Source organism: Rattus norvegicus, chromosome X (assembly GCF_036323735.1).
Source record: "Rattus norvegicus strain BN/NHsdMcwi chromosome X, GRCr8, whole genome shotgun sequence".
Classification (NCBI taxonomy): Eukaryota; Metazoa; Chordata; class Mammalia; order Rodentia; family Muridae; genus Rattus; species Rattus norvegicus.
The window spans coordinates 62,154,927-62,178,301 of NC_086039.1; the positions used below are offsets into that span (position 1 = coordinate 62,154,927).

General features: G+C 37.0%; 1 protein-coding gene and 1 pseudogene across 1 annotated transcript in view; one reads left to right on the top strand and one right to left on the bottom strand.

Annotated features, from left to right (window-relative positions):
• Pola1 (DNA polymerase alpha 1, catalytic subunit) overlaps positions 1 to 23,375 on the bottom strand; it is a 313,981-nt gene that overhangs the window by 126,452 nt on the left and 164,154 nt on the right.
• Slc30a9-ps1 (solute carrier family 30 member 9, pseudogene 1) lies at positions 10,836 to 12,454 on the top strand (annotated as a pseudogene).

Consider the following 23,375-nt stretch of genomic DNA (forward strand, 5'->3'; position numbering starts at 1 on the left):
CACTCGTGAGATGTGTGAAGTCCTATGGGTTCACACACTACGAAGGTCTATATTAAAGTACAACCTGGACTGTTGATCCGGAGGATTCACTTTGAGACTGGGAGTGTAAGAAGTTGAACATGACGTCAAGAGGAAGAGGTTCAAACATACATAAGGAGGGTGGTGTTGAAAATGGAGAAGAAAACAGAAAGGAAGTCAGCAGCCAGCTTCTAGACCCTGACATGCTCCCTGAGCTTTGAGCTTCTATAGCCTAGTAGAGTCTCCGAGACACTGCCAGGGCTGGAAAAAATAGGCTTTTTTTCTTTGATAGAATTTAGCTCTGTGATATTAAGAGTAATTCAGATGGCCAATCTGCAGCTTCCTTAGGCTATGAGAGGTAAGAGCTCCAAAGCCATCAATGCCTTCCTTCACCATGTGTTACCAGAGACAAGTTAAAACCAAGCAGCACACTGGAAAGAGCAGTTTCTGGTACTTCCTCACCTTACTGTAGCAGTGGTCCTGTGCTTTGGGGCAAAGTCTTCACTCTGTAAGTCTCTGGGGATATTCCCAAGACGAGAGCCCTGACTCTTTTTATGGAATAATAATGAGTTCAGCATATACGACTACTATTGGCTTCAAATGCTCGTGTAAACAAGTACAATTCCCTCATACACAAACTCATCTTCTCTCCTGATACAATACACTGTAGGACAGACACATGGGCTTTATTCTCTAAGGTGCATGCATGTGTGTGCACATTTCACTCAGATTGACTACTGGTAACCTGAGAATTTTAATGCGCTGCTTGTTACTCAGAAAATGGAAAACAATGTGACTACCTTCTCTATGTCCCTTCATAACAAAACTCAGTGATGATTACATCAATTAAATACTGAAGATTTATCCAGCATGTATGGCCTGTTGGTAGTGAAAGTTAAAGTTTCAGTAGTAGTATATTTTTAGAAAGATGATGCTAAAAGGTTCTTCTTAAGCCCCATCACTCAGTTTCTTATGAGTTACTAGGCTTCCTACTAGAAACAAAGAAATCAGATCATTGCTCATTTGTCCCTTCTAAGGGCTTCTCAAAGTTCATGGCTTTGGGAAATAATAGCATGGCCCAAGGTTCAAATCTTGGAATATTTTTTAATTTTGCTATAAAATGACACAGAAATCTTGTCACTACCTCAGCAGTTTATTAAGTATGTTTAATAATAAGTTCTGTCTGAAAGCTCCAGAACAATCTAGCACGTCTTCTTCTTTTTTTTTTTTTTTTTTTTTTTTGGTTCTTTTTTTTCGGAGCTGGGGACCGAACCCAGGGCCTTGCGACTCCTAGGTAAGCGCTCTATCACTGAGCTAAATCCCCAGCCCCCTAGCACGTCTTCTATGATGACAGAGGAATGAAACACAGCACACCTTTCCACTAAACAACCAAGGCAAGTCCTCTCATTTGGCCATTAAGGGGAGCTCAGCATTATTTAACCTTTCCCCTAGCATGAACAACATTAAAAACACTTCACTTATGAACTTAGCAAACAAAAAGTATGCTTGACGTGGAAATGCCACAGAGAACTACCATTATGCCATAATTCAACTTTGAGTTATTCAATGCAACCCAAGGGGTAGCTTTTGTATAGTACAAAATATGAAACTCCACATTTCTGAAAGGTCATGGGAACACTAGGAGATAAGAAAGTGAATTAGCGAAAAATGAATTCAGTGAAGATTTTTACATTAGAAGCCAAAGTTAGTACAGTTTCTTACTAACAAGGTACTATCCATCGCTAGAAATGAAAAGTTAGCGTTAAAATAACTTGCTATGTCTTTTATGTACCTGTTTAGATTTCTCCCTTCACAAAGCAGATAAAAGGTTCCCCTTTCTCTCTGTGATTATAATTTGCTGTTTGCCTTAAAGAAGTAATTTCTTGAAAATGTACCTTCCTTGTTAATAAAAAACTCAACTCCAAAAAAGTAGAATCTAAGAGCTGAAAAGATATAGCTTGATATTAAATTATATTTGTTTCTATTAAAACAACTTTCAAGTTCAGTACAAATGTTACAGTAAATCACTTCTTTAAAAAAAAAAAAGATCACAAATGTGTTTTTTATAAAAATCCAATCCCAAACATTTTAAAGGTTTTTTTATTTAAATAAAAACAAAGACAGACATTTCAAGCAGAAAACTAGCATAGCCTTTCTGAAGACTACATTAAAGCTTAAGTCTAAAGAGAAGCAAAAGGAAAATGAAGTCCTTATGTTAATGCAAGGTAGGCAGGGAACGTGGAACAAATCAGTCTAGAAATCTGAAGAACTCTAGATCAAAAGGAGATCTAGTCATAGACTGTTTCTAAATTAAAACTCTTCATGAAATTAATACAATTTAAAAACTCCACTATAATTAATACAAAATAGAACAGTCTCCTGCATTTATTTAAAATATCCATTAACTTGAAAACAAGGAAATAGTAGTCACTTTATTGCCCAATAATCTACACAAATACTAAAAAATTATCAAGCTTTCAAAGATACATGATAAATCTGAGTTAAACTGTTTAACTGTTCTAAACTAAACCACTTGCACAAATTCAAGAAACAAAATCAAATTTACTGATGCTATATAAACTATGAAACATTAAATTAACTGCTCAAAATATTTTTCTTTAGTTTCATACTCAAACAATTAGGTAACAATCTACATTAATGCTCTAAATCAGACAAAAATTATTTTATCCTTGGAGTAACATATTGGGAAAAATCTTTTAACAAGTCCATTTTAAAATAAAAAGCATAAAGAAAAAAATCTTAATATGCAGTTTGGTAAAGTTCGAGTCAGCCTTTGAACAACACGTTTACCTATCCAGTAAAGCTTGTGTTAATGCGATGTAAGAGTTTGGCAAATTCAACTTTAATGGAGCATAAAAGTGCTTTTGCTTGAAAGTGAGATCATTTTTAAAAATTCAAAGCATGATCACTTTCTCTTTTTTCATAGAACAATCTGATACAAGCAGCAAAGCTTAAATAAACTAGAAACATTTCAAATGATCCATAAAGGATTAATAAGCACCGCAGGAAGTCCTATAGGCTCAGCGTATACATTTTCTAGCCACCCCCCCTTCCCAGATGGGCATGATATGAAATTCTAAACAGAAGTCAAGTTTCAAAGTCTCTAAATGTTAAAGGGCTGCTATGTCAGGGTGAAAGGTCGTAACTAAGGACTCTCTAATTTGAAATGGATCAAATTCCAGTGACACTTGGATTGAATCATGCAAGCCTAAACATTCAATTAAAAAGGTCTTCTTGCTGATGGTAATAGCCAGTGGTCAGAAGCAAAACTCAGGCAAAAGGAGTAGCAGCGAGCTACAGGCCACTAATATAACAAGGAGTAGCAGCGAGCTACAGGCCACTAATATAACAAGGACAAAATGACAGCTATTATTTTGGCAGAGATAATCTATGCTGAAACACAAAACACAAATGCACACAATTTCTTTCCATACAATTTTCTTGTCTTCCCACTGACTTCTGTGATTACCACAGAAAGCAGGGTTCTAAACACATTTCTCAATTGAATCCTCAATCAATACAGGTGAAAAATTAAGATGGAGGATACGGGGAATGCATTATAGCATTAGTAAATGCTGGCAAAATGCACTGAACTTATCAATATGCAGAGAAGTAGGCAAGAAGAAACCTTAGACACCTAAAACGGATCGCATTGTTGTCACCCCAAAGCTCAGTAATATTGCCTGAGACCATCAATCTGAAATTCTTTTCATTCTTAGGTGAGACAATCTTACTTTTTAATCTATGCATCTATTATTTGAGAATAAACATATCCCATAAAATTCAGTTTTAATAGAATGTGTAAACACTTTCTTTTCTTTTTATCTTTTATTGAATATTTTTTATTTACATTTTGAATGTTATCCCTTTTCCTGCTTTCCCCTCTCGAAAGCACCTATCCCATTCCCCCTCCTCCCACTTCTATGAGGATGTTCTCTCACCCACCCACCCATTCCCACCTCCCCACCCTGACATTCCCCTACACTGGGGCATCAAGCCTTCACAGGACCAAGGGCTTCTCATCCCATTGATACCCAACAAGGCCATCCTCTGCTACATATGCAGCTGGGGCCAAGGGTCTGTCCATGTGTACTCGTTGGTTGGTGGTTTACTCCCTGGGAGCTCTGGCAGGGAAGGGGGTCCCAGGATCCTAGGAAACAACTTTATTTTCTATAAGATACAATGCTAGCTTTCCCTTACCTATAGACAAATTTACAACTCAGCACTAGGCTTGAAATGGAAGTCAGTAAGAACATGACATTTTGGGGCTGGGGATTTAGCTCAGTGGTAGAGCGCTTACCTAGGAAGCGCAAGGCCCTGGGTTCGGTCCCCAGCTCCAAAAAAAAAGAACCAAAAAAGAAAAGAACATGACATTTTAGTGAGCACCCTGGTTTATTCATGAAACTCTCAAAGAGAGGGAAAAATTCCTTATATTTTATATATACTCTAGAATATGCATTATTCTGAAATTGACATTTTATTAGTTCACTGACAGAAACACATATTATCCTTGCTTTGACAATGAGATTTACTTTCTAAAAATGAAATGTAAATAAGCAAGAAAAGTCATATTTTAAAATACCAGTAAATACTAGGACTAGTAAGAGAAAAATATTTAAACACAGAAAAGAATTTGTTTCAAGCACTGTCTTAGGTTAGAACACAACTGTCAACAGCTGATATTCTGATGTGTTAGCCCTCTCTGAGAACAGAGAGGGTCCTTACTAAGATTTTGGCTATTTTGTTGCTAATTCACACCATCTATAGCAAATGAGTAAAAGAAAAGAAGCAGAATCAATTCAGACATCCACAGTCACAAATTCAATCAACAACTCAATATCTCTTTTATTCTTTTAACTTTCTATAAATGGATAGACCAAGATGCAAAATGTCATTTCTTTACGGAACAAGTTTTTTTTTTAAAGCATATATGGGCTTTGGCTTTGAAATTATATTTCAGCTGAACACATTATCCTTCCAACATCAACTGATTTTCTTCCTGTAAGGTTCAAATTCCTTATTTATGAGGCACCACCTTAAAGGTACTGTAAGAGTTGAGTGGCACCATGTACATAGAAGTGTTAACAAAGTATTTGAATGATGGCTTAAAAATATTTATTTTTTCTTTCTTCTGCTCTCCAGAATTCTTCAATGTTAAACTGAGTAAATGATTTGTCAAATAAAACAGACTTTGATAGACGATATTAAAGAAATAGAGAAAAACATTATATATATCGAACTTCTGAAGAAATTCAGGACACAAAATAATGTTTCATGGGTATGATGTCTATAAAAAACTTCCTAGAGATTGGCCTAAAATTTATTATGTGTCCCATCCTGGCTCCTAGTCCATGTGAACCTTCCTGTCTCAGCCTTCTTAATGTAGGGTTATAGGTGTGGGCCGCTATGCTGGGAAGGCCTTGGGTCCTTAAGGCTGAGGATAATTTAAAGAAACGTGGCAAGCAGACAAGGACAATTCTGGCAGTCATAAGAATATAAGGCCTGATGAAAGGAACAGTTATTTGACAGTGTTGCAAAGGAAAGTGTGTAGGGAGAACAGATGGATAAGTTAATGTTTCAGAGCCATAATAAAGACTTACTCTACATTTCTGCATAGATATAATTAAACTACCACAGCTCTCACAAGGATGCACGAAGTTTGTAGCATATTCTCAAAGTGCTATATAAAAAGGGATAGGAATGCTACCTAGGAATCTAAGGTCAAAATTTATGCAAATCAGTTTAATTTATATGCAGCATATTCTAACCCACAAAGGGCAACCATAACTGAAAATATCCTGGAAAAAAATTGACGTGCTACTTACAAACCTTTGTTTAAAAGCATAAAGGAAGAATACACAAATGTAAAAGTGAACACAGGTGTGTAGCACGAATTGAAGCCTAGAACGGAAGGAATGTGTTTAGATCAGCCGTGAAGGAAAACTTCTGAACATGAAAGATGAGAAGACAGCCCAGCAAGAGATTGCCAGCAGTACCATTAATGCAAAATATTCAAAGATTTCCAAAGCCCTGGCAGCAAGATAGGTTTCTCTAGATACAGTGTTTTCGCATGGGTGACCTACAGATGACATGTTAGTTCTACAATTTATGACTTTTGGATTAAAGCTGGGAACGGGGTGTCCTTCCAGACACAGAGAGCCCTTAATGATAGCACAGCTACAAACTGAACAGTGATCAAGAGTTACCAAACTCAGAAAAACCTCTGCAAATACTCCCTCAATTATTTCGCCCCTTGGACATTTTGATGGGAAACTACTCATCGATATTATTCCTTTTCCAACATTCATTTTATAGAATATCAAGATACAATCACATGTTGACTTACTATGCTAAATAGGAAGGGCCTCCTTTGATTTCCTTCCTTTCTCAGGACCTTGGCTTTGTGTTTTAGAATGCCGACTAGGTTTTGAAAAGAGGTTGGGGGTTGGGGGGTGTTCTTCCCTTCAGTGGAGACAAAAGATAGCAGCTATTTCATTCTTCTGTGTGAGTATGTTACCTCCCTAAATTCTCTCACCACCACATTAAACTGTGATTGTCACTAGAGGTCTGAAAAATGTATTACATTTACCTGTTATTTCAAAAAGAATTAGTAAGCAATTAGAGGGAAAGGAGAAAAGTAGGGCAAAAATGTTTCTGTTTTTTTCAGACCGGCTAACATTTTGAGAGTTTAAAATGACTAGAAAGGCAAACTGTTAGGTATTCAGAAGGAAAATGTGAATGTTTTCCCAAAGGCATTATTAACAATTAATAATCATTACACTGGTGCCTTGTTTACCTGACCTTGTGTAAATTCAGCAGCCTGGTAATTAGACCCAGATTTTGCACATTTGTATATTTCTATGCATAGATTTGACTCATTCATTCATCCATTAAAATTTGCTTGACAGACATAGATGAATAATCAAGCTACAATTTGTATTTACTGGATTATAGAAAATTGCCCAAACTGTTAAGTTCAAGGAAAGCGCATTCTTGCCTCTCTCTTATGACTGATGTAAAAGCAATTACATATCAGAGGATTGCCCCAAAGCTCTCAGAAGTGGCACTGCTTTTGCATTCTGGGGTTTTTAACAATTTTTCCCTAAATGTAGAGACTGTATAAAGATTAACTCTAACAGAGGAAAGGAAGTAACCCTGTGCAGGTTAGTTTCTCCTTTAACTCACTTCACTGCCGTTTTAAAGGTCCTGACAACATTCAGAATGAGCAGCAATGTGTCCTAAGAGGACAAAGGTAAAGCTAGTGAAAGGTTTGAACAGAAAAAGGCAATGTCTGGAGAGGTTCATGTCACTTTTCTGAAACTCTCTCTAGCAGAGTGGCAACAACCTGACCAGCTCTCTTCCTAACTTGATTAATGAAAAATAAAGATACCGCCTGATTCTTTAATTAATGTATTTTCATTTATAGGAGAACAAGTTTCTGAAGAATAATCGCATGTTCCATAGCAGCCAAACACACAGTCATGTGTAACTGCATTCTACTGTATTGCATTGACCTGTTTTCCATCACTAACAACCATCGCTAAAATAATTTTTAGCCCCAGGTACAGTACTTCTTCTAAACAGCAGAAGACAGATACAACAGATCTTTCTCTTCAACAACTACTTTTTTGATTATCTACTCTACAAGAAAAGTAATTTTTCCTGACTTTTAAAAAATTGTATACAGAGAATAACAGACTGTTTTAAAGCTCTTAGATCTTAGTCCAAATTTTAAATATATATTATATATACACATACCCATATGTAATTATGTTTTACATAGTCTTTCCTAGGGAAAGTTGGCCATACAATTTCTTAAAAGCCCACTAAGATTTCTTAGCACTGTTTTAAAAACATACTAACATTTATAAAATTCAAAATTTGGCTTTAAGCATATTCCTTATTAGATACACAATTAAATAAAATAGGTGCCATATCCAGAAGCTCAAAAAGCAGAAAGGGTCCCCAAACTTCCAAAATACGCACCTGGCTAATTTTAATGGTACCAAATTCTAACTTTTCCCTCAAATATCCCATATCTTTCTTTGCTATAAAGCAAATGCCAAGGCATGATGTAGATCAGACATTAACATCTGTGAAGATGGCCTGAAACAATCAGATTATCAAAGAACCAAATTAAACTTTGGTTTTCAAAATGAATTGCTCTTTACAGTCCACATGTTTGTAAATATAAAACAGAAATTCAGATGCTTTTAGTGAATGCAATGCCATATAAACCTAAGTATCTGCTGAGTCACGGGCCTTGAGTTTTTGGCACTTTAACAGGCATTTAACAGGAGTCTCATGTCGAGAAGACACAGTCTAAGCAATCACTTCATTTGATAAAACTGTGACCTTAAAGTCAAATACAAAAATTATGTCAACAGTAACAAAACAGACAGAGGTGGTGGTGAAGGGGTGCTATGAGATTTTGAAAGAGATAAAGCTTTCCCTACTGTGTGACCTACATAGTTCAACTGTTCCCTAGTCTTTTGTACTTCACTCTACCTGATAAAGGGAGGGAGGGCAGTACAGCTGTTTTACCAACTAGAGTGATGGCCCAACCAAAGCGTCATCTAAACTCATGTCCTTTGTCACCTAAACTCATGTCCTTTGCCCTAGCCTTCCTGTAGTTGCTTCTACTGGCAACTTCAAATCAGAAATGAGACTCTGCACCACAATTGTGCCAACATATTTAATCTAGTAAATGGGAAAACAGTTATTTTAAAGGCATAAAGCTTGAAATCAAGTAAGGCTGCACAGGTCTTATAGGGAGCCCTTAGCTGTTGAACTCTATCTTCTACCAGTCCATTAGGTACACTGTAGTCACTAGTTAGGTAGCAAAGAAAAGAGGTTCTAAGTGCTAAGGAAAACGGATGAGATAAAGTTTCCCAAGGATTCTTTTGTAATTCTGAATTTGGACATTCTATCATAAGCCATGTTGGAACTTATACTCATTTCTCTTAACCTGTTACCAGGTCCAGTGAGTATGTGATCAATAAACATAACACCTGAGGGGCAGAAAAGCTAACCAGGTCTCATCACTTTTTTTTTTCTGAAAGAGTGAACTTTGTGCTTGCGAAGGCTAGGGAAGAGAACACAGAAAAAGAAACAGATAGCATACTGCTAAGGCTTTCTCAAAAAAAATTCTAGCTATTTGATGTGATACCAACAAGAAAAAGATACAGCTACCAGCTAAGGGAAACTATAGAAACAGGACTCTGAACAGCCTTTGCTGTTAAGAAATCAACATTTCTACACGCTACTCAGGGTACACAAAGCATCCGACTAAATAAAAGAAAAGATCAGCATCTCTTCCCAAGCAGCAAGCCAGAAACACAAATTAAAAATTGAAAGTGAGGGAAGAACAAAAGAAAAAAGAAAGCAAAAGGAGATGCTACCACTGCCACCAACATCACCAACTCAGCTGTGCCACCGCCATGAAGAGACCTCCCCCTCCCTCTCACTGCATCCCTAAGTTTGTTCCAACAATTTGTTAAAACATGGTGGATTGCTATTTAGTTCTGGGCATGCAGAGACATGCCCAACCTAAAAATCATATTATAAACAGGCATTTAAATGGAACCCCAACAAAAATCTTGAAAAATAAAGAAGAAACAGCAGAAATTCAAACAAACAGCTGAGGCATACAAGGTGTCATAGGATAAACACGGGTCATCTATGACAAATAAAGCAAAAAAAGATTAAATGGCGGAGGAGATGGGGGTGGAAGTCATTTTGATAGTCCATTTGAGTTTGGCTTTACATTCCAGAGCCCAGATGATATCTTCAGTGAACTTTTTTGATGGAAATTTTCACAACTTCTTTGAAGACCTATTTGATGACATTTTTGGTAATTATTTGTCCTTGACAGTAAGTGGTAAGTAAGGAGTAACTGCTATGCTTGGATAACAAGTAATTCAATGCACACATTTTATGGAAATGTTAAACAACAACAAGCACCATTTGATAAATAAGAGGAATTTTTTTGAAGATTTCAAATGAATAACTTTCTGGACGATTATACCTAATCAAAAGTATTTATAAAACAGCTCATCAGAGCCCCTATTTGTCAGAGACTTCTGAGTTTGTTGTTGGGACCACAAAAGATCATTTTTTGTCTTTAAAATGGTTGTAACCTCTATATGCACTTTGCTTTAAACAAAACGAAATGGAATCTGAGGAGAGTCCTGTGAACCTTGATTAGTACACTAAGACAAGATTATTTTTCTAACACCAGCTTGGATCTGCTTCAACTTGTGTTAAAATGTGAATAGTCAACCTGTGATGTTAATTTAACATTGCCAGATGAATCTTCTCCATAAATATTTCAATTTTATTTCCGGTATTTCGTAAGGAAAGCTATTACGGTATCAATGGTCATACACTTCTGGTTTAGTATAACTTAAGGATGTTTCCTAGTTGTGCACGGATACTGGCAACCTCATCCGTTTTACTACTGTTTAAGTCTGTAATGTTAAGCTTAGGTTTTAAACAAGCAGGTAATATGGGTTCTGGCCTTTTGCTTAAAAAAATGCAAATGTGTTTGATGCATTCTTTCATGGGAAAAATAAAAGTGAAAATAAAACATGTACTATATATGTATGTAATGAAAAACTGAGTTTAACTTATTAGATTCCTAAAGTGACTGATAATGAAAAATAGTAAAAGAGATTAAAGACACCTTCCTAGGACAAACATACTCTCCAGTGGCTGCAGAGTTGTTAATTAGTAAGTATTAGGCAGGAGGCAGTGTCCAAGTGAGGGCCTCTGCCCCACCAGGCTGCCCACACTGCATGCACCGGTGCAGCTGGGAGGCACTGTGCAGATGCAGTGGCCCACGGCTGCAGCCAGGGATGGGAGAATTTACTGACATTTGAAAGCTTTACATACATGATTCCCAAAATTCGCTCACATATATCTATTCTAAATCAAGTCCAAGTTGTACTCTACAAATGTCCAGAAAGTAGGGCAGAACTCACAAACTCCAAGAGCTGATAAAGTCCCATCACTTATGCAAACAGCAGAAAACATAGGCACAGAACGCAAAGCTCCACTTAAGGAAGATCCTCTCCAAATAAGAGTCAAAGCAGTCCTTAAGGAAAAGGAGTACAGATAAAAATACACTAAGAATAATTTCATCACTGGACTAAGAGCAATAAGTGAGTTCTGACTTCAGTTCAGTGATTTAGAACAACTTGGAAAACTCAGGCAACAAAGCCCCCATGATGACACTGAGTCCTTCACTGTGTTCTTGCGGTCAGATGTGAAAGCAAAAGCTCTGGGCGTTTGGGGAAGCCTTGAAGCTCTTGGCAGAGAGAAAAAATGCGTAAAGAAACAGAAATAGAATACACAGAGTGGCTGTTTAGAAAGCAAAGAATACTAAGAGAATATGGTGATTTCTTGGAAATAAAAAGCCACACTTCAGAACGGTCTCAGTGTTCCTTAAGGGAGCAGGGTGGTGGTTGCTATTTCCATTAATGGCTTAAACAGCTTCTTTAAATTTCTTGCCTGGATTTGTACGGCTTCAGCAATGTGTTCTCAGAAGCTATACCCTCATTATCTGATACTTATACCGTGCGTTTGCTAGCACTGAGCATCAGCAAGTCTGTTCAAACACTAGATCCTTCTTACCAGGACGGCTTTTCAAATATGTGCTATGTTTCTTCATTGATTAATGGTGTTGGTATTTTCATGATGGGCACAGGACTCTGCTGGTATCACGGAATCATGGGATTGCTTCATCCTCAACCAATATAATCCTTTCTATGGGCATATTGTATTTTATCAGGATCTTTGGTGTCTGAAGGAACAATAACTCTTGTTGCCACAACTGAACTTCATAGGAGCACACAGGTCAAGGGAATATCATTTTATAAGTATGTTATGGAGAGCCATGATCTGAGAACAAATGTTATTCTATTGGAGGACACTGCAGCTGTCTTAGGACTGAATGGGCCTTACCTCCATAACAGGCAATCCATTGTATGACAGCCTGGGTTTCTTGGGTGAGGGTACCTTACTAGGTGTGGTCTCGGCATTCCTCATCTCTACTAACACAGAAGCACTCCCAGAACAATCAATCCATCCAACCAGTGCAAGCACAGTGGCTTACCCATCAGTAAAAGCAATTCATGATATTAAAGTCACAGATCTGGGATTAGGGAAAGTCAGATTTAAGGCGGAAGTTGATTTTGATGGACGAGTTGTTACAAGATCATATTTGGAAAAGCAAGATTTTGACCAAATGATGTAAGAAATTAAAAAAGTGACAACTCCTAAACAATTAGAAGCCTTTATGCTTAAACATGGAGAAAATATTATTGATACTCTAGGAGCTGAAGCAAACAGGTCCAAGAAAGAGCTGAAAAATCGAAACCCTCAAGTTTGGCACATAGACCTTGAGATCCTCTAGATCCGGCATGTAGATCTTGAGATCCTATAGAAAGGATGAATGAGTCACTTGGGACATGGAGATGTCTTCTTCCCCACTGAAGGGGTCAGTGCCTTCCAGATGGATGCGATGTGTCTTTCATGTGCTGAGCAACTGAACAGGCTACAGAACTCAGAGTCCTCTCTTCTAATCATGTCTTTGTGCTTCTGTAGGGACACCCACAGTCTCATTTGAGCCAGTCTGTGTTGAACCATGAAATCATGTTTTCTTTTTTAACATGGTACCACATGTCCTGTGGACTTGAAATTTGGGTTACAACTGAAAAGTTTGGTCCACCCAAGTTCTAATCTTGAGTGTTCTGGCTAAACCTCTGTGTGGACTTTAAACACTCACTGTGTTTTGAGGGCTGTCTTTCTGGCTCAGTTGGGAACGTATCTCTGTGTACTTTGTAGTTTTGACCCGAGCACTGAGAGGGGCACTGTCTAACTTCATTATCCGCAGATGTCCATTCCAGAAGCAGCACAGTTACTGAATGGAGTGAAGACATTTCTGTATCTTTCAGATCACAGTAGTTGCCATTTTGTAAAATTTCTTCTCTCTTTCACCTTTTCCTTATTTGGTTGAATTTTGCAATGTTACAGACATAATCCTAGATGTCTGACTGTTTAAACTGCCTTCAGTGCCATAGTGTTATTTACTGGGAAATAATGCATTGCAAATATTTTAACATTCTGTAAAATGGACGTGGGATATTTATAATTTTATAGGCAGGATAACATTTTGTATTTAATTTATTTAAGAGAAGGCCATACTTGTGTAAATCTGAACTTTGGGATACCTTTTGCTTTGAGAGAGCAATAAATCTCTTAGACTGAAGAAAAAAAAAGAATAATCTCCCCCCACCACTTAATATAAAGTCTACATCCATAGATTTTGTGAATGTTCCAAAAATTACTCCCCTGTACGAATACATAAGTCATGTGCCTTCCGTATCCCAGATAGTATACTTTTCAGAGGTAACATGAAGTGAAACACAACATTATGTGATGTGTAGCTCAGCAGAGACAATAACCTGGTAGTAGGAGCCATCACAGCCATGTGTGTGATGGCTTAGGAGAGTATGACAGAGGTAATACAACGTATTTTGTCTGAGCTTACTGAGGAAAGTATTCCAGAGGAGCCACTGAAGAGGGAAAGAGGATCTGACCAAGTAGGCATTGCTGTGGTGTGGGGTGTGGTTTTGGCACAGAAGAGCCAAGTGAAGCTGTAGTAAAGCGTGTATTTTGCAGGAAGAAGCTTTCTTACAGTACAGAGGAGATAGTGTAGATGGAAGGGTAGAGAAGTTGCCTCATGGTCTAATGTAATGCTATTCAAATCTTAGTATGGAAGAAACGAGCAAGTGCAGATGGCATTTAAAGCAGGAGACAGTAAGGGACATAGACCAATGGGGGAACTGAAGACTAAGAGGCCAGGAGTTGAATTGAAGTTCTAGAATTTGAGGGAAAAATATGTAACAAAAACAAAATATAACCTCATAACTCCCAATGTGAAAATCTGTTATCATAAGTTGGAAAATACTGGATGGTATTAGTCTGCCTATCTTACAAGAATCTTGTAGTTAGGAAGTATGTAAAATATTCTGAAAACTGTTTTTCTATGTACTGTGCAATATACAATGTTTATGAACACAGTGGAATAGTCACTCTTGTTGAGTCATTTTTCTTTTGCTCAATGACAGCCACAGGAGGAAACAATAATAACAACATTTGGGCAGGAGGGTCTAGACAGCCTTTCACAAATTCTGCTAGCCCCTGGAGATAGCTTTTTAAGACTTTCTCATAGGAACCCTGAAGGAAATCAAAACATTTCAAAAGATGTAAAGTCATATATTTTCATTCAAGTTCCTATATACTGAAGAAGCATCAAAGCCGTATTGCTATTATGTGATTCCTAAGAGAAAACACTGAAAAATACAAAACCCTGTCTCCAAACTGTCCTTTCTATATACACTCACTTAGATTTATAAATCATAAAACAGAAGAGACAAGATTACCTATTGTTTGTAAAGTGTCTGAAATATAGTAGAACACTTAATAAGGATGGTAAAGTCACATTAAAAATGTGTAACTGAAATTTTGCTTTTCTATAATTATTTCTAAATACAAAAACCCTCATTTTAAAAATTCTTTTAAAATATATAGTTAACTTCTTGTGAGTGTGAAAACTAATGTATTTCTTAAAATTCTCATATATAATCCATAAAATTCATACTAAAATATCCAATGATTATTTTACATTAGACTAGAATTGCTCAAAGGTGTTCTTTTGTAGGGTTTAATAATCCCATGGGAGAATTTACCCTATAAATTCTAGTAACATATCAGTAAAGCCACATCATCGAATACTCTAAAAATAAAGCAAAAAGAAACCAATCACCTGCTCAGGTGATTCAACATGCAGCCATGGTCAAGACAGATCATCTTTGTCTGGAAAACAGATAAGGAAACAAATGAGATAAAATGCTAAGGTGACCGGGTGTGAGGGAGCTTCACTTTAGAACTTGCACTTGGGAGACAGAAGCAAGTGGATCTATGAGTTTGAAGACAACTTGGTCTTCTTAGTGAAAAGGAAGCCAACCAGAGCTACAGCATGATACCGTGCCTCAAAAAAAAAAAAAAATCGTGTGAAGAAAGATTCTATATGTAGTGTTCGTAACTTCAGAGAAGTCACCTGAAGAAAAGACATGAAGACAGCACTGGCTGGCTGGCTGATCACTATAACCATCAGTTACTGGTTTCCACCAACAATATATAAAAGTTTCCTGTCCATGCCTACAGAGAAGTTTTATGTATTTTTTATAAAGACACTTGTACGTTCCTGGGGAAAAGTTCCATTATTAAGACTGACAAGCCATCTACTGCACTAATGACTTGTCTCACCTGGGAAGAGTAGGTGAAGGAGGATGACTATAATGAAAACACACAGCATTCTCAAGGAATCAAGGTTTGAATCCTCTATTATGTTGTACTATAGTCCTTTGGTCTTCCATACATTTTTAGAAAACAGAAATGACTGGACAGAATCAAGATGCCTAGAACTCATGCACTTAATCATTTTACCAAGTAGCAATATGAATTCACCCTTTTCTGCTTCCTTTTTAAGGAACTACTATTTTAATTAACATAATATATACCTATTGTAAAATATTTAAATATGACAAATCAATGTGAAAATTAAAGAAAAATTCACCTACAACTTTCATCATTCAGGTATAATTTTTGTCACTTGGTAAATCTTTTTTAGAAACCTAAGTAACAAATTCATATAAATGTATGAACCTTTACAAAAGTAACAGCATACTTATAAGTTGACATTCTTTTAAAAGGCATGGCAGTATTATAAGGTTAAATGTTTGCATGAGTACATAGATTTATGACATAAAACTTAAGGGCTGTATCTATGCATGCATGCATACATGCACATGCACACTTTGTTGAGAACTGAATGATTTAATTTTAACTTTCTTTTTTTGGGAAAAATAGTTTGCTAAGTGTTATATGACAAGTCGTTATGTGGTAGGCAATAACATGAGCACCGCCAACACCCCACACATAACTTTCTGAATTATAGAAATACTAGAACAAATAAATATATACTTCTATTTCTAGATACCAGGAATACAACTGAAAACACCACTTAACGCTTAATAATCTCCTACAGGAATGACCACTTAAGTATCAATCCAGCAAAACAAATACAAGCCTGTGGAGGGAAAAGCACCAAATGTTAAGAGCTCAATGAAGAGTAAAGTACACGAAGAGAAAGTACTCACAGTGGAAGCCTCGACAGAAAAATAATGCCAATTATTCCCCAAATAGGGCAGACTTCATACTCACAACAATCTATGAAGATTACTTTGGTGTTGAAGACAAGTTCATCCCACACTTTCACAGAAATGTAAAAGGACTAGAATGGTCAATGCAGTAAATAAAACAGAATACTTATGCTACATGTAAAGCCACAGTACTCTGAAGTGGAAATTTACAGTTTCTTTGGAAAGTTGGTTGTGTTGGATGGCATTTTGCTGGGGGGCAGACACATGAAGGAATGTTCTCCTGAAGATGACACAGGTGAAAGGATGTTTTGCTGAAGCAAACACGTTAAGGACCCAACAAAACTGTGGGTGGATGATGCTGGATGGTATTGGTATGCCTTGCAATTCCTTACTGATCATCATTTGTCATGACATTATAGAAAGAAATGCACCAAAAACTTCTGGGGCTGTTCTGATAGCTACAGACTCACATGCAGTTTTGCTAAGACAGACTCATGTGCTAAGGCCAGAACCCGTGGGAGGATATGTGACATTTGGAGGATCCAACAGCTATGAGGCCTGCAGAGCTAGCTTAGTAACGCTTCTTGGTCTCCTGTCTTCATTTCTGACCTACACTTCATTGAGAGAGGTACGGCAGAGAACTGGCATCCCTGATAGCCCTGGTTGCTCCTATTGACTCATGCCTACTCTATGGAGGCCTGGTTGTTTTTGCTGAGTCATGCCACTGCTGCTGACTCATGTTTGCTATCCCAACACTACTAAACTAGACTGCTGGTATATCCGTGAACTGTTTGCAAGTGGATCAAGCTGCCGCTGCTGATTGAACTGCTGATTTCCTGACAGTGCAGATGGGATTTGCTCCAAAGAACACTTTCTAAACAGGTTCACTCCCCTGTATCCTAATAATCTTTCTTTTCCACTACCTCTGGTGGGTGGTGGGCTAGAAGAGAAGTTAAAGCATTTAAGAACCATTATTAAAAGTAGGGCCTGAAAAATAAAAGCCAACAGCAATCAATATTGACAAATTGATAAACACAAAGATCAGTGGAAGAGGGGAAAAAGTCTAGAAATAGTCCCATCCTAGTCTGCACAAAAGATTATTGACAAGGACACAGAGGAAATTCAATTCAATAGAGGACAATCTTACAAGTAAGCAATAAGCTTGGATAAAAACTCTAGCACAAGACAAATGTTTTATCTAGATGGTGTGTGTGTGTGTGTGTGTGTGTGTGTGTGTGTGTGTGTGTGTGTATACCCTTCAACATTCAAGTGACAGTGTAGAGAACAAAAATACTGATTTATTGCATTTAATAATAACTTAAAAATGTTGCTCTGTGAAAGACTATTTTAACCTACTGAAACAAAGCAGCAGTGAGCTGGCTCACCAGGTAAAGCATCCGCTGCCCAACCAAGCAGCTCTAACCCTGAATTAGATTCCCAGAACCCATGCAAAGGTAAAAGAGAAAATTTACTCCAGAGACTTCTCCTCTTGGGATTTCCATATACAGCATGTGCATCCATCCAAAGAATAATAATGATTTAAATTGATTTTTTCTTTGGTACAGGGCTTCATTATACAGCTCTGGCTGTCCTGAAACTTACTATGTAGACCAGGCTATCCTCAAACTCAGAGATTCTCCTGCATCTGCTGTCCAGGTACTGGTATTAAAGAACTATGCCACTATGACTAGGTAAAAATATTTTTACAGAGACCAATGCAAGCTACAGACTTGGAGAAAACACTTATAAATCACATATCCAACAAAGGACTTGTATTTAGATATGAAAAACTCACAAAACCCAACAATAAAAGGCAAGCAACCCGAATTTAAAAAAATGAGTTAAAAATATTTCATACACCAGAAAGACAGTGCACCATTTGAATGGTTGATCCTCAGTTAGTATAAGAGTTGGGGAAGTGGGGTTGGGGATTTAGCTCAGTGGTAGAGTGCTTGCCTAGCAAGCGCAAGGCCCTGGGTTCAGTCCCCAGCTCCGAGAAAAAAAAAAAAAAGAGTTGGGGAAGGATGAGGAGATATGGCCTTGTTGGAGGAGCCGTGTTACTAAGGGTGGACTTTGAGGTTTCAAATGCCCAAGTCATTCCAAATTAGTTCTCCGGCTGCCTCGTACTTATAGACTAGATATAAGCTCTCAGCTATTGCTCCAGAACCATGCCTGCCTGCCTGCCTGCCTGCCTGCCTGCCTGCCTGCTGCCATTTTCCCAACTGTGATGGTCATGGGCTCTGCCCCTCTGGAATTAAATGCCTCCAAATTAAATGCTTTCTTCTATAACTGCCTTTGTCATCATGCTTTGTCATGGCAACAGAAAAGTAACTATGACAGTAAGCAAGTAGCTGCATGAAGACTTCAAGATTACTAGGCATCAGGGAAATTAATATTAAAGTCACAAAGACATATCACTTCATGCCCATAGTTCAAATTAAAAAAAATACCAAGTTTCAACAAGGATGAAAGATAAACGGAATGCTTGCATAGTGCTAATAGGAATGTAAAATGATATCATCATTTTGAAATGCTTGGGAGTTTGGTAATGCTTAAAAATTTCAAACACACAACTACTCTATGGACCATCAATATTGTTCCTAGATACTTATTCTAGAGAAATAACAACTTGCTCATGCAAAATCTGTACACAAATGCTAACAGCACCTGATTCCATAATTGTCCCCAACTGGAAGCAACATAAATCATCTTTAAATGGTTCGAACAAGTACACACCCACAATATGGTATAATATTCAGCAATAAAAGAAAAGGCCTCTATAACAAGACAGTCTCAACGGCTGAATACCGTATGGATTCGTTTAACATTCCTGAAAAGATAAATCTGTAGTGATCAGAACAAATTTAGTAGTTGGAAAGAGAGTGAAGTGATCTTGTTTTGTGGTGGAACTGTTTTATATTTTGAATAATGGTGGTAGGTATAGGAATCTCTCTATACATTTACTATGATTTGCAAAAGCATAAACTGCTATGGATGTGGGTAGGCTAAAATGGATGTATGCCTAAGTAGGAGAAAGTTATCCTTAATGATTTAAGACCTCAAAGTAATTTCTGATGAACAGAATCAATGACTGGTAAAATAAACTTTGGAGATTTTCTCTATCCTTATGAGTCATTGAGAGGAAATAGTGAGTTGACGTAGAGTTAGTTTTTTTCCCAAATTGAGCTATAAAATCTGAGGCCCCAATATTGAGTGGTTTTCTTCAGTATTCTTTGGAGAAATTATCCTGATAATTTCATTTTATATTCAAATCATCTGTTGTCACTTTGCAAAGTAAAGAAGCTACTAACTTCCATGTACACAGCTCTGAAACTGACAACCTATTTAGTATGGCAGCAAATAAGATACTGCCTTCCAAATAAGGGCCTCCATTCTCTACTGTGACAACTGGTGACAGTAGTTACATAATTTTATCCATTTGTCAATACACAATACAATATGCTACAGGGGATTTCACAATGAAATTTGCTACAGTAAAGTTTATTGTAAATGATTAAATATATATTAAAAACAAATCAAAATCCTCCCTTTTAAGACATAAAATACATTTAATATAGCAGTTAACACAAAAATAAATATAAAAATTAAAATAGTCCATATTCTTAGTAATGAAGACAATCCTTATTAATATTCCGATGTCTAATTATTTTTTAGACACATATCTAAGGTACACATTTTTATTGCATAGTTGAATAATCTTTTATACAATATTTGTTTCCTTATTTAGCACATTACCATTCCCTGTTTCTTTAATCTCACAAAACATTGTTTCAGATCATTGCACATTATACTATTCTGATGATATGCCTTAATTTAGTAATAATTCATTCTGAGATATGTAAGTCACATCCATTTTTCACTATTATAAGCAATTACTCATCAATATACTTTTGTATACAAATTTTATTTTTCTCCTCTTTAAAATTTACTGTACGGAGTTTGGAGTATGTACACGTCTGTGCATGGGCATAGGCTTCCATACATGGGAGCTGGAGGAGGTTGGTGTCCTATTCTACCAATTCTTACCTTACTCCCTTGACACGGGGTCTCTACTAAGCCCAGAGCTAAGCTGGGCAGACAGTGACTGCCTGCCTCATGGGGTGCTAGAGTTATGGGTATGCGGGCATGCACATGACTTTTTATACTGGTTCTGGAAATTTGAACTGAGGCCCTCAGGCTTGCACAGTAAGTGCTCTTAACCCACTAGAGCCATACCCACAGGCTCAAAGAGTCTGTTTTTAGGAGAAATTGCTAGAACACTAGCAAAGCTCTTGAACCCACAACTAAAATCCCATAACTCTTTTTTGAATACCGTTCTTTTTCATTGTGTTTGCAATTGTACTGATGGTGCAAAATTGGATGTGTATAATAAAATGTCTGGTGTGTGGGCATTAGTAAAGGCAGTGGCTACAAATTATACTATTAGCTTTTGTACTCCTTATCACCACACACTCACAATACCATACCTGGTTCGTTTAGCAATACCATATCATCAAGGGAGCAGACTCTTAAGAAGCTCAACTCTATGTTTGCAACCCTTTTATTATCATATGCAAAGATAGTGTCTTCAGGATAAACACTTGTACAACTGGCTGAGTTGGAAACTATTTTGTTCAGAGAAACCCATTTCTACCTGAAAGAGTAACTGATAGAAACTGTGGTTATTCAGACCAAAGTACCTACCAGACATTTTCTCAAAAATGAACCAACTGTGCCTGTCACTTCAAGAAAAATCAACTGACAGTATGACCAATGATAAAATCCCAGTGTTCAATGCATTTTCATTGGAATATTAATATAGTGTTCCAATATTTAAAAGTTTTTATAATGAGGCTGATTTAAATATCCTGATTTTCAAAAACTGGATTCTAAAATGTATCAACATTTGGAAAACAATTATAAGCCACTTAAACAATATTTTCTAAATAATCATTCCATGTTACAAAATTATGCATAGATAAATGATCCCCTCAAGGTTTAATACAGAGTAAACATATTTAAATCTACTATAATATAAGAAGATGAAAGACATGACTTAATATCCAACATTGTGAGCAACCTTTAAGAAACTACCTTAGGCAGGGGCTTAGCTCAGTCAGTAAAGTGTGTAAGTAGAAGTATACAAGTTTGACCCCTGTACACATGAATAAAAGCTGAGCAGAGTGGCATGTGTTCCTGTAATCCTAGCAGTGTGGAGGTGAACACAGAAGGAGCCCTGCGGCTTGCCAGCCAGCCAGTTTAGCTAAATCAGTGAGCTCCAGGTCCACTGAGAGACCCTGTTCTCCAGAAAATAAGGTAAAGAAGCTAGTGAAGAAAATACACCACCCAACACAATCTTCTGGCCTACACATGCATTGGCATACATGTGAATGTGCAGCCATGTACACAAGTGCATATCTATATGAACACATATACATACCCAGCCCCAAACAAATTAAAAAAAACTACTTTTGGTATAAGATTTGGTGCAGTGACCAAAAAAAAAAACAAAAAACAAAAAACAAAAAACAAAAAACAAAAAACAAAACAAAACAAAACAAAAAACAACAACTAACCAGCAGTTAAAAGAGCCAGTAAAACATGCTGCTTCTTTCCCCAACAACATTCCTGTGTCAAACAAAATTTTCTTTACAAACCAATAGCAAATCAAATCACAATATGCGAAATGCTAAAGATATGAGAATTCAGCTATATTCTAAGACAAGTAAGAAATAAATTTAAAAGCTATGTAAAACAATACAGCTGTTTTTATTAGACTATTTATGAAGTTATTTTTTCACAAAATGGGCACTTGTTGAGATAGGGTTCCATGACAGAGCACTGGCTGACCCGGAACTCACAATATAGATACCACACTGTCCTTAATCTCACAAAGACATTCCTGCCTCTGCTTCCCAAGTGGTAGGATTAGAACTAAATGCTACCAACACCCAGCACTTAAAAAGTAGTATATTTTATTTACTACTCATAAATGGATTTATACATTAATGCCTTGGTTTTTATTTTTAAGAACTAATTCATATTTAAAAACTCATTGGCATCTTTAGTATTTTAAGAATCTACTGGAGTCCTAAAGAAAAAGTTTGAGAACTACTGAGATACACTACAAAAAATTGTTTTACTAAAAAGTCTTCAGTGCTTCTCAAGCTTCCCAATGCCGAGACCCTTTAATCCAGCCCTTCATGTTGCACCAGTTACAAACTGCAGTGTCCATATCTGTGTTTTCTGATGGTCTAAGGCAATCCCTGTGAAAGGTACTTAGACCCCTATGTGGAGAATTGCTGTTCCAACAGATCTGGAACATAACTACATTACTAAATGGAACACTGTAGTTGGAGGTCTCAACTGCTGTCTGCATGGTCTCTAAATCCTTAAGTATACATATAGAAATAAATCCTGAGGGGTGTTAGTTTTATTTTAGACTGTAGGTATCCCTATTAGTCCTGGATCCTGAGAGTATCCAGGTTTTAAGCAGCACCTGAAAAGCATCGTTCCTCTAACAGCCAAGAACCCTGAAGCACCTGTATTGCCTGAACGAGCTCTTTTAACAACCAAGACAGATCATCCCTTTGAAAAATTATATTATGCCACAAAGTAAAAGCCACAGAAAATTCTGAGTACAAGTTATTTATTGCTTTACAAAATGTTATGTTGATAGCACAGATGTTGTATGAGTGCATGGTAAAGTCATCCCTTGATAAGTTCAAAACGAACCAATACTTATCCATTAAAAGAAAATAAGTGCACTCAATTCCCCCCCCCTCTCTCTCTCACACACACACACACACACACACACACACACACACACACGTGCGCGCGCGCGAAAAGCAATAAATTAATTTTCTCCTAAACAGACATGAGATCATTCCATTTAATGCAAGACTAGGTTAGATATTCCTATCAGCAACTATCTGTAAAGGTATGATTTCACTTGTGGACCATAATGTACATACAAGCCAAATATGAAAGACAACCACTGCTTAGGGTGCGTGCTTCCTGTTCTGTTGACACACACAGCAGAGAAGTGATAGTTCCACTTTGCCTCTTGAAGTCACAGAGGTCAGTGGTGTGAAAATCTCACTCTTG